This window comes from Tachypleus tridentatus, chromosome 8, assembly GCF_004210375.1.
Source record: "Tachypleus tridentatus isolate NWPU-2018 chromosome 8, ASM421037v1, whole genome shotgun sequence".
NCBI lineage: Eukaryota > Metazoa > Arthropoda > Merostomata > Xiphosura > Limulidae > Tachypleus > Tachypleus tridentatus.
In genome coordinates, this window is record NC_134832.1 from 19,721,086 (window position 1) to 19,729,861 (window position 8,776).

Below are 8,776 nucleotides of genomic sequence, written 5' to 3' on the forward strand. Positions count from 1 at the left end.
TTATTTATTTATTTATTGTTTTGCTTCACTTTAAAATTAAATTTAAAAATGCATATTTATTGTGTAACTAAATATAAACCTGATATTACAAGGGTTGTTTAAAAACGCAGCAGTAAAAAAGTGAAAGATACAAAGCAATATTGATCACATTAATTTTTGTAAATAACATACCATAAGAATTATCATAATTCTTCGAAGCTTATTCTGTATTTCATGTTCAAATGACATCAAGAACAAATAATAGTTTGAGAAAAATAAGCATTTTGCAATTGTATATAGCTACATCTGCATTGAGCTTTTTACGTAGTGCCAGAATTTGAACTTGGCAAGGATTTTCTGCGAAGCTGGCAGACATTCGATACCTTTCACACCTATCTCCAACGTTCACAAAATGTAGCGTATTTCAACAATTACTTTAGTAGAGAAACAACAGTTTTAAGAACTTTGTTGTTTTATTAAACACTGAAATTTCGAGTCTATGGTGAGCATACAAACGCGTGCAGCTATAGAAATGTCTAAAATTAAAACAACAAAAGAATTATCAAAATGTAAATTGTTATGGGTATAAATTTCTTTCATTTTTTTCCTGTGAAATTTCACCCAAAGCTGCTCGAGAACAAACTCTTGGCCTGCCCGAAATTGTGGAAATTAACTGTTACTGTTATAGTGCACCGGCGACTCAAAAGTGTTCACGGAGCGTGATTTTTATTTGTATCTTTTTTGTGTGTAGTAACGAGACGCAAAATGTTAAACTTAAGCTTCAAAGCCCTGCATACTGACAAATAAGCAGAGCGGTTCTCGTTTTGAAGTACAACTACAGTTTTTTTATTAGTTTGAAAGTGCATTAATAAACTGGTTTTAAAAAGGACTTTAACTTTATATTGTTGTTATTGAATCACTAGCATAAAGAATGATGATTTGAAAGTTAATACATGGACTAATTGATTACATTTATTTCCCGTGGTAGTTTATCTGTTAGCATATGCCTGTAGAGTGGATATTAAGATTCGTTGCTGGACTTTAACACCATGGTTGCTAAATGTTCCAAATCCCACCAGTGACAGACAAAAGTACTTCAAGAGTTGACGTGAAGTGCTAATGTCGATTAGCTGACTTCTCTTTTGTCTAAGTGTTCAAAATTAAGAAATACCAAGGACAGATAATACTACGTGAAATTTTGAAAATTACAACTATATTACAACTTTAGAAGCCAATTTAAAGAGAAGACCGAGGAAATAGTGGACACGTGCTAACAATCATATCGTTGTTTTTGAATGAAGAAACGACTAATATATTCCCTTTAATCATTATTACTCATTAAATTGTAACTTGAAATTCGATCTATGTCAATTAAAAAATACTGATAGGATACTGATCAAATTACATATATATATGTATATTAAATGGCGTTCATATTTTTTTTTATAATTTGCATATTTCTTTAAATGTCAAAAGTTATGTGTTATAAGGATACTAGAACATTATGTGGTGCATTTATAATAAAAATTAGTGTTTTTGATAATTGTTTTTCAATCTATATTTCACCATGACTGTAGCCCTCATGTTTTCACAGTGTTTAGCTTTACAGCGCTAACATAAACGCTGAACACAGAAACTAAGCAACTAAAGAAAAACCAAGCGGGTATCAGTTAGAAATCAATCCACTATTTGACATAGTTCTAACAAGAGACTCATAAGATGATGGGCCAAAGGTCAAAGTTTATACATGTTCCATAACAAGAGTTACTATAGTTGATGCAGCTAGAAATACGAATAAAACTTAGTAACTGATTTCTGGATTACCCATTATATATGCATATATATATAAAACGAAATATGGAAATTTTTGAAAATAAATCTGATAAAATTTAAACAGATATAAGCCAATTTTAGTTATAACAATCAAATTAAGTACAACAGAATAAATTATTAAGAACAATATTGCAAGGCTGGGATTTGTTCTGATCGTTTCTAGAGAGCGAACGTTTTGTTTTTTCAAATGTAAAATGCAATGAAATATTCAATATTAATCATTTATTATTCAGCACTTCTACAAAACAGATAAAACAAACCTAAAAACACGCATACTAAGGATAGAGTACACGAGTATACACAGGGCCATATTAAGTTACATAACGTACACATACTCGATACTAATTTACAAAAAAGAAAATAAATTACAATAGAATTTCCACGCAAATCAACGCTTTCACTTAACTGACCTTATTTCTAAAATAATGGCCCGACATGGCCACGTGGTTAAGACACTCGACTCCTAACCTGAAAGTCGTGGGTTCAAATCCCCGTCACACCACACATGCTCGCCCTTTCGGTCGTAGGGGCGTTATAATGTGATGGTCAATCCAACTATTCGTTGGTAAACGTGTAGCCCAAAAGTTGGCGGTGGGTGGTGATAACTAGCTGCCTTCCTTCTAGTCTTACACTGCTAAACTAGGTACGGCTAGTGTAATAGCCTTCGTGTAGTTTTGCGCGAAACTCAAAACAAATTCAAAATAATGTTCTTTATGAGTGCACATGTTGATGAGCATGACTTAAATTACGCTTGCTGAATGTCATATTACGTTAATTTCATTTCTTACAATCTTTAATGGTCACTAAGTTTCAGGACAATAAAACAACTTGAAACTTTCTTTATTGAAATTTTCCACTTTCCTGTACGAGAATTTTCAGGCAGAATTATCATGTACTGCTGTGAAGACTGACACAAGGAAAGTCATTTGATAAGCTTATCTCGCGTATGAATTTCAAACTGACTGGACGTTTGTAGCCTCGTAGAGAAAGGTCGGCAGTCTGAAGTACTCCCCCTATTGTTTCTTAAACTCATATAATGATAATAAAATGTTTTATTGTAAAATATTAAAAATCAATTTGCATTTAAAATCAATAAATTTAAGCATGGTTGTCAATATATCATTGTACACCACATGATGTTAATAATAATAAAAAGTAAAACATGTTATAAGCTTTCAACACTGAAAATGTTAAGAATATTTATCAAAACATAAAAATATAACAAGTGAATCAAATTATTTTCATTTTGTTCTAAATGATGAAATTCAACTTCAACAGTGAACAACATGATATATATTTACCTTCGGGGGAAAAGGTTTTACAATAACGTTTAATTAATGTTAGAATTCATGGGGAAATTCTTTTAACGTTACTAATCTTATTAGAAAATGAACAAACTACGAATATAGGAACTAAGACAAAAGAAAATATAAATAGAATTGAGTGTAATAAATATATTACGATCTGACACAAAATACTTAATGTCTGAATAAAATAGGCCTTTAACGATTATAATGCATTTAAATCATAAGTTGAGTGCCTTGAAAATTAAGATATTTTCGGCCGTAATCCCAACAACGACTAAGGAAGTTCATCCAGTTTAAGGGACTCAGGTTTGTTTCAAATTCATATACTAAGTTCAAAATGCACAATAACTTTAATAAATATAAAATTAACAAGAATTATAATATTCAGAATCCTTGCGAATAATAGTTTAAATAAAACTAACTTAAAAATTGGTTGTACTCACAAGTTTTCATATATTTGCTGCAGCGCAAACAACTGATCATATTAAGTACTTTACAAATTGGGCCAAATATGCAATACTGAGACTCAAGTTTAGTTTTGAGAGTTTATGATCCTGCGATATGGAACGCATCATATTTCCAAAGCGATAATGAATTAATTCGATGAACCTCTGTAAAAAGATTTTGATACTTAAAAGGTTTATCTACGCTTGCCGTCCCTCACTTTGATTGGTTGTTTGTTTGTTAGTTTAGAACTAAGCAAAAAGCTACATAATGGGCTATCTGTGTGTGCTCTGCCTAGTAAAGGTGTCGAAACACAGTTCTAGCGGTGTGAGACTGTAGACATACTACTGTGTCACTGGGGCCCTCTAACTTTGAACTGAAGGTCATGAGGAAAGGAAGACTATTCAACAACACCCACTATTACCTCTCGATCCAATATAATCCAAGGGATGGAGGGCAATTTTGAGACAAGGAGACGTGACTCTACACCAGAAGGTTTATGGTCTGGCCCATTGAAAAAGGGAACAAACATAGAAATTTCGGATCCATTAAAGACATACTTGAACCATCTTCCAAACTTGAAGACTTTTGTAAAAAAAAAGTAATAAAATCTTATAAAATTAAATAAAACCTAACTGAATACGTAAAGACAAAAATAATTTCTATATAAACAGTTTATATCACTATTGCAATTCATAACTAAAAGATTCTTTAGCAGAATATTAAACTTTTACCACTGTTTTACGTTTTAAAATTTGTAATTTTTAACGTATGCACTAACTAAACAGTAGAAATATGTATCGTATGCATAATTCAACAGAAACCTACAATCATATTCACGCACAGATCTAAATAAACTAGTTCTATCCCATATGTTTTTATTCTCCTTATTAAGAGGAAATCACTAGTTATATCTGTAATACAAGTTGACTTAGTTTTACTCTAACCCCTCGTGTTTTGCATTTTGTAAATACAGGATTTAAAGCGATCTGTGGGATTTTGCAAAACAGTTAAAAGTGCCAATTAACTGTAACACGACAACACTCACAGAAAGTGTGTAGTAATATTAAAAAAGAAATAAAACTCTACATTGAATTAACGAAACGGTCTATTATTCTTGTTAACACACACACACCACTGGGATTCGCAACAAAGAATTTTGACACTGAATGCTGCAAGCATTTTTTTTTAATTTCGCGCAACGCTACACGACGGCTATCTGCGCTAGTCGTCCTTAATTTTGCAGTGTAAGACTAGAGAGAAGGCCTCTAGTTATCACCACCAACTGTTGAGCTACTCTTTGTACCAACGAATAGTGGGATTGACCGTAAAATGATAACGATCCTCACAGCAAAAAGAGCAACTCTCAGATAGTGAGTAGAGATCCCTTAGTACATGGCCATGCCGAGTTAAAACAGATATAGATAACACAAACAGTGTGAACCGTCCAACAATGAAATAACGTTGTTGGCTGAACGAAAACATCCTGCGTACTGTGCACATTAAAGTGATGATGTCGGATGACCATCTTCACTTGAAGATGACAAAGGAAAATATAAATAGAATGTATATCTGTGTGTGCTCTGCCTAGTAAAGGTGTCGAAACACAGTTCTAGCGGTGTGAGACTGTAGACATACTACTGTGTCACTGGGGCCCTCTAACTTTGAACTGAAGGTCATGAGGAAAGGAAGACTATTCAACAACACCCACTATCACCTCTCGATCCAATATAATCCAAGGGATGGAGGGCAATTTTGAGACAAGGAGACGTGACTCTACACCAGAAGGTTTAGACACTATGTCTAAGTGTTCCTCCATTGTAACAGCTTTTCAATAAATCAAAATGTTTTCATGCACTATTAGCATACCAATGTCTAAACAGATTGTTCGTTCTTAAGAGGTTCGCATTTTATATGACGTTGTGACTCACGAAATGAAATTTTGGTTTTTAATTTGGAAGAAAAATTCCACTAGTCGATAACATACGGTGAAAAATTTTACTGACAAATTTCACGATTGCACAATAGTTCGGAGAAGCAAGATTTTAGCAACCAAACATCTGTTTTCACCAGGCTAAGCACCTGGGAAATGAAATATTTCTACTGTAATTCACTGTACTACTACTATCTAGAAAATGCTAAAAAATAAAGATGACGTAAATAACAGGGCGTAGCACGTATATTCTGACTCAGAAACTGATTTATCAAACAGTAAGCTAGTTAGTTAGTTCTATATCTTATCTCATGCTGGGTGGTCTAGTAGGAGCACCTCATTAAATCTGCTTAATTCTCTCTTTGATAGAAACTTCTGGAGCTTTATAAGCTCAATGAAGTACTTGTCAAGATTACCAAGCTGCTTGCCACTAGTTCTTTCGATTAAGAGAACTAACTCTGTAGAATGTGTCTTGTTATTCTTCGTACAGGTGGTTAATTATATTGAGAATATCGATAAGAATGTGTTTTAATCTCCTATACAAACGTCGAGGGATTCCAGCATTCCAGAAACACAAATTTCACGTTATTTCTCAGTCAGCGTGTTGTGAAGTCAGTTTGAATATTCTCTCGTATTGTATAAATACATTTAATAGGACCTTACAGTATGTTGTTTCTGTTTAGTGTCTTTTGCATTGTATAAATGCATTTGATAAGACCTTACAGTATTTTGTTTCTGTTGGTTTGTTTTGCATTGTATAAATGTATTTAATAGGACCTTACAGTGTGCTGTTTTTTTATTGTATAAGTACATTTGATAGGACCGTGCAGCATGCTGTCTCTTTTTTTGCATTGTATAAATATATTTGATAGGACCTTACAGTATACTGTTTTTTGCATTGTATAAATATATTTGATACGACCTTACTGTATGCTCTTTTTTTGCATTGTATAAATACATTTTATAGGATCTTACAGTATGCTGTCTATTTTTTTATATTATATAAATACATTTGATAGGACCTTACAGTATGCTGCTTCTTTGTATTTTATAAATACGTTTAATAGAACCTTACAGTATGCTTTCTCGTTTTTGTATTGTATAGATACATTTAATAGGATCGTGCGTACTGTATTCCACCAGTACGATATCTTTTTAAGTATAGATCCATATTATACTAATACTACAGTTACACGAGAGTAATTTATACAAGTAGAAAGACTGACAGAAGGAAGTTATAGGATGTGCCTATTATCAATATCTGAGACGTAACTATACTCTTTAATTCTAAATAACAATTTTCAGATAATATCTATAGAATGTTTTATTTTATATTTCAGTGTAAACATCACGCCAGGAAACAATTTGAATTTAATCTTTAAATTTTAGGATCCAAAACGTCCTGAAATAATTTTATGAACTAAAGAATGAAATTAAATAAGAATGTAGAGCAATATATCAATCAAGTTATGCTTTCTATATCCTCTGGTGACAAGGCTTTTCGTCCATGACAAGTGCTTATTAACTCACGTCGATCGTCACACTGTATATTTGAACAATACAAAAACAAATAATGTCACACTACAGTGCCTTCTCATGATAATATAAAAATATACAGATGTTTAATCGTTAATACTTTGAACAACTAAAAAATTTCAGCTTATTAGTGATGAGTAAAGGGATTTACATCAAAATCCTGAAATTAAATGTGTATTGAATTTGAAACACATTCCCTAAGGTGTTCAAAATAAAACAACTATTAACGTCATCTAGGCTTCTTGGAAATTAAATGCGAAACAGAATACTTTTCATCTTTTTTAATTCATTTTTGGGATATATACCCCCTAAGGTATGAAAACATTTGTTACAATGTATATCTCAATTATCTTGTATCTTTAACGACACCTGCGTTTCAAGCATTAGTTTTAAAGCGATAGGCTTACATAAGCGTTGCGTTAAGTACGCCTAACGAAGGCAAAAGACGATAAGTTAAACTCCTCGGTACGTTATCTGCAAAAATTATATTTACTCCGTGATAACTTGTTTATTTCATCAAATCTAAACTTCCGGATACTAGTTACAAATTGTACAGTTGATCAGAAGTATAAATAATTCACAATACTTACTTTTATAACACAGCACAAAATAATTTAAAAACTTACCTACAACTCGAAATATCACCTCTTGTTAAACATGCTTTTCACACCGCTAACAAAACGTTTTACGCCGTACATTTGTGTGCACAAGATCCTTCCGAACATAAATAAAAAGCATTAAATAATACCGCGTCAGTTCAGTTACAACGCAGATGAATTAATCGTGTGGCTCCCCTATTACCGTCTTCTAGACTTCACGACAGTTTGGCCGTAGAACCTCGAGTAGTGTCTGGGTTTATTGCCAAAACTCAGGCTGCAGCCGACCGAGCGAACGACAGGCAGAAGTTTGCATCTTTTGTTCTACTTGGTAACTACTCGAAATAAAGTAGATCTTTTCTATTATAATTTAAAGTAAGTTTGTACCTATTTAATAGTATGAAATCTACTACCACCCTCCAGCAACAGGCTAAATTGTGACACACGTTCATGTTAGACGAGGATGTTTATGTGAAAAACGCCGACTAGCGGAGAGAACCAGAAACAGGACAAAAATAAATGAGCGTTGTATAGTTAGGGTTAAGAAAGAGCGAGAATGCGCTGCGCAACCTTTCCGTTGCTGATCGACTCATGTACAGGAATCAATACTCTGCTTCTAACTATTTTGCGCTCCAGACGTTTTATTATATTCTTTAAACAGACGCAAAGTAGACTCAAAATTCTTTCTCACATTTCTTCGTAAATTGTAAATTAAATAAACAACTTACTAAAGAAATGTTGCAACACTTAATTTAAAAGTATAAATAAATTATAATAAGCAGTATTAGGATCTGAGAACGGTAACAGCAGTTTGTTAAATATATATTTTACTAAAAAGAAGATTCAGTCAGTAAGATGGTCATTAAAGATATATATATATATATATCCCATCATGGTTCTGAGGGCTTACAACACTAAAAATCATGCTTTATTACTTGAGATCGGTACTGCATAGATAGCACGTTATATAGCTTTGACCCGAACAATAAACAAATAATCTAAAAATTTTAAACCATTCCGCATTAACGGAGTTGTCAGAATAAACAGTCTTACTTGATGTACGTTACATAATCTTTTTAAACTCACTGTAGTATTTCAAAATGATTGAAGACTGTCTAAATTATTGCAAAGTTACAGAAGTCTGTTTA

The 8,776-nt window shown here is 32.6% G+C and overlaps 1 protein-coding gene across 2 annotated transcripts in view; it reads right to left on the reverse strand.

The window, feature by feature from the left end:
• Positions 1-8,094, reverse strand: part of LOC143258631 (popeye domain-containing protein 1-like) — a 155,337-nt gene extending 147,243 nt beyond the window's left edge. For both annotated transcript variants that reach the window (XM_076517873.1, XM_076517872.1), the window contains exon 1: positions 7,659-8,094. The gene's annotated coding sequence lies outside the window, so the exon portion shown is untranslated. The remainder of the gene's footprint in view (positions 1-7,658) is intronic.
• Positions 8,095-8,776: the final 682 nt, after the last annotated feature.